Raw genomic sequence first — 3,434 nt, 5'->3', positions numbered from 1 at the left:
TGACTGCTGCGCCTGGCTGAAGAGGCCTTCCTGAGGCATCTTCTCTCAGCCGTGAGCTTAGCTCAGTTGGAAAGAGCGTTGGTATAAGGAGCAGAAGACCGGCAGGTAGTGGATCGAATCCCGCTCGTTTTTTTTTGTGCTACTCTGCCGGACATATTTCGGGCAGTCCGGAGCACGGACTAGTCCGAAAGGCGCCCGGTCAGCGCGCTTCGGACTGCACCGGAATCTTGCTGATTTTACTCCTTTTCGGTACTAATTTCGGCAAGTCCGGGATGTGGTTTCGGACTGTACCGCGGGCGACATTCGGACTGCCCGATCTTCGGACTCCTTTCGGTATAAAACGGTTCTATAAGGGATTAGTCTAAAATAAAACAGTTCTGTCGCGTCAAAGCGCACTTAATAATGCATGGGACGACACGATGTGACATACGAAAACCGGGAAGTGCCGGCAATAGCTTGGTAATTAAACTTTAGTTTGTTACCTAAAATGTCTTGTGGGCAAGCTGAAGATTATCGCACAGCGTATCGACACCTGAGTTACATCCCTATATAAATTCCACACCGAACCGCATATAGCCGCTCCCGGGATTATGCCCACGGCGGCCCAGGGGGGTATAAAGTGTCAATTTCCCTCAATGACCAAACCAATTACCCAACTTCGAACCCTTAGAGAGGGGTTGAAGGTCAGACAATGAGTCAGAATGGACTGTGCCGCAAGCTTGGGATATCTTAAAGTACTTTATTCCAGGTATACTTGTTCAATCCCAGTTTTGCACTCCACCCTAGCGGCCAGCCGCCCGGACTAGCGCGACTGCGGCGGTGCAATTGGGGTTCCAACCCCCCCTCCCCCCTCGACCCTTGTGTCTGCTGACACTTTTCTCAGGCAACCAGGGCACGTTCGCAGAGAAATGCTTTACGCAAATGGGGCACTGAAAGCAAACTCTATCATTCGGCACAGTATTGACACCTGGTGCTTTACTGATGTCATCATGATGTATTACGAACTAGAAAATTAAGGACACACGATCCCAACAACATTTCACGTTGACAAAGGGCCCTAGTTGTCGGAATAAGCCCGTATGAAGGTAGCACACACTCAAAATAAAGTAAGTGTCGACTACTGGAACAGATGTCTTTTTCTGGCCCAGTAGTCGACACCGCCATTATTTACGCCCCCGACCGAAATTTTCGGAAACCTAAATGGGGAAAGATAATACATATCTTTGACAACAACACAAACGTCCTCCGGAACCACTCGGGTGAATGGCAGCCTCACAGAACCTACCGAGCAAACACGTGCCCACTACTCCGGAGCTAAGAAATTATGGCTCGATGTGACGCGACGAGCAGTGTTCTGTGCGAAGCGCTCCCTACCGGCTCTCGGAGGTGGCACAGAATCGGCAATGGGTTCATCGTAATCTCAATAGAGTGCGCCTAAGCCGAGATGATCACCTTACGTCCAAGCAATTTTGCTCCAAGGTGGTAATTTTGATCCAAAATGATGCAAATTAGGCACATTTCTGATCCAAGCAATTTTGTTCCAAAGAGCAATTTACTTCCAAGATTTTGACGTGTTTTTGTTCCAAGCAATTTTGTTCCATAGAGCAATTTTGTTCCAAGGAGCAATTTTGTTCCAAGGAGCAATTTTGTTCCAAGCATTTCTGTCCCAACCGGAATAGGTGTTGCGACTACACGGCAGTGGCATTTTGGCTCTAGCAGGTACTGTAGATTATGACTGTATTAATTACTTCCGACGGTTTGGACGCCTTTGCAAGGGCTTTAAACACGTTCTGTCGACTGTGTCCATTTGTATATCATGACTATATGCAGTCCATAGGGAGGTGCATCAAGGAATAACAACACATAGTATCTTTATATTCCAATTTATTCAATACACATACAACGGAAACCTGTTCAAATACTCGTAAAATACTACCCTGCCTATACGACAAGCATGAACTTTTCGTCTCCATATGCATCTATTCCATCCATAGTTAAAAGAAGGCACGTAACACAACAAATAGAATTTTCATATTCCAATTTATTCAATACAAATACCTCCAAAACGTGTACAAATACTATAGGTAAAATGCTATCCTGCCTATGTGACAGTTGTAAGTTATTCGTGGGTGTTTGTTGTTGACAAAATATGACATATGACAAAATCTGATGTGCAGATATCTGGCTTTTGGGCCAAAGTATAGCAATAACAGGGGCCTATAGATTGGCACTTATCGGGGAAAACAAAAAGTGGGCGATCACCAGCATATGTCGGAGTCGAAAGTGATCACTGCCTTCACAGAGTATTCATGATATGCGGGTTCGTACTTATATGTGGTTAATGGCCCTGCGTAGCGTGGCCTAAGAACGTGAGATTGTGCGAAACGGACAAGGACAAGGACGAGTTTTCGAGCTGTTGCCATGATCATCAACTAAGGCACCGAGGTGGAGAAATTGGTTGCGCCCCGGTCGGGATCGAACCCGTGCCAGACCCGGCTTACTTTCCAGCCGCCAGGCACGCAGACAACTGAGCTACCAAGACCGCAGATATCGATCTCGTACGGTCCACAAGCAAAGGGCCCTACCGCATCGCGGGACCACAAGTCGTTGTGAGGTTGGTCTGCCGAGGTCATTTTGTGACGGTCCCCTGGCCGCTTGTTAGGTCTAATCAGGTCAAAAACTTAGGGGTGTACCTGTCGAGGTACACAGAACCTGCTGCCGGAAAGCCAAAAAAAAAAAAAAAAAACAAAAAAAAAAACACGCCAATTATTTACCCCTTCAAACCACCCCTAAATGGACACATTGTAAATTTCTCATTTAAGGACGGTCCTTGGGTTCGAAAATAACGCTCTTGGTCTCTATGGGTCGCGGATAACCTTACTTAACATCTTGTAACGCCAGATAGCATAGCTATTCCCACACTCTCTGCCGATCGTCAGCCCCATCTGCGCAACCACCCCTACATCCTAACTCTAGGTGTCTCACACAAATCGTTTTTTGTTCTTTTTGAGAAATTTCAGGTTGTTATACTCAAATTGACAGTTGTTGATGTCTGAAACGGAGACATATCGAAATCGTAATGAAAATTTACTTAATTTCCTCAGATGTCTCACCCTTATTGACTGTTTTTGCAGTTATGCCCCTCGTAAGGCCCCAGGGGCGCAGGGGCGCCCGAGGGATTGCATGGCCATCGCTGGCGTCAGGGACAGTCTGCGAAGTCATCCTGAATCAAGTGCGTTGCACATAAAAGTGCAGAATCCAACCCAAGTCAATCAGAAGTAGCGATACCTCATCATCAAAAAAAACAACCCCATCTTTGAGGGGTTGTACGGGGTGAAAGCGGGAGATAGCTGACCTTAGCCCCCCGGCATAAGGAGCGCATTTCCATCCTCTTTCAGGGTGCAAATTACCAGAGACCTCCTCCCATCGCTCCA

Source organism: Frankliniella occidentalis, unplaced genomic scaffold (genome assembly GCF_000697945.3).
Source record: "Frankliniella occidentalis isolate FOCC.00 unplaced genomic scaffold, Focc_3.1 Scaffold27, whole genome shotgun sequence".
In the NCBI taxonomy this organism is placed as follows: Eukaryota; Metazoa; Arthropoda; class Insecta; order Thysanoptera; family Thripidae; genus Frankliniella; species Frankliniella occidentalis.
Note: the sequence above shows the minus strand (reverse complement) of the source record.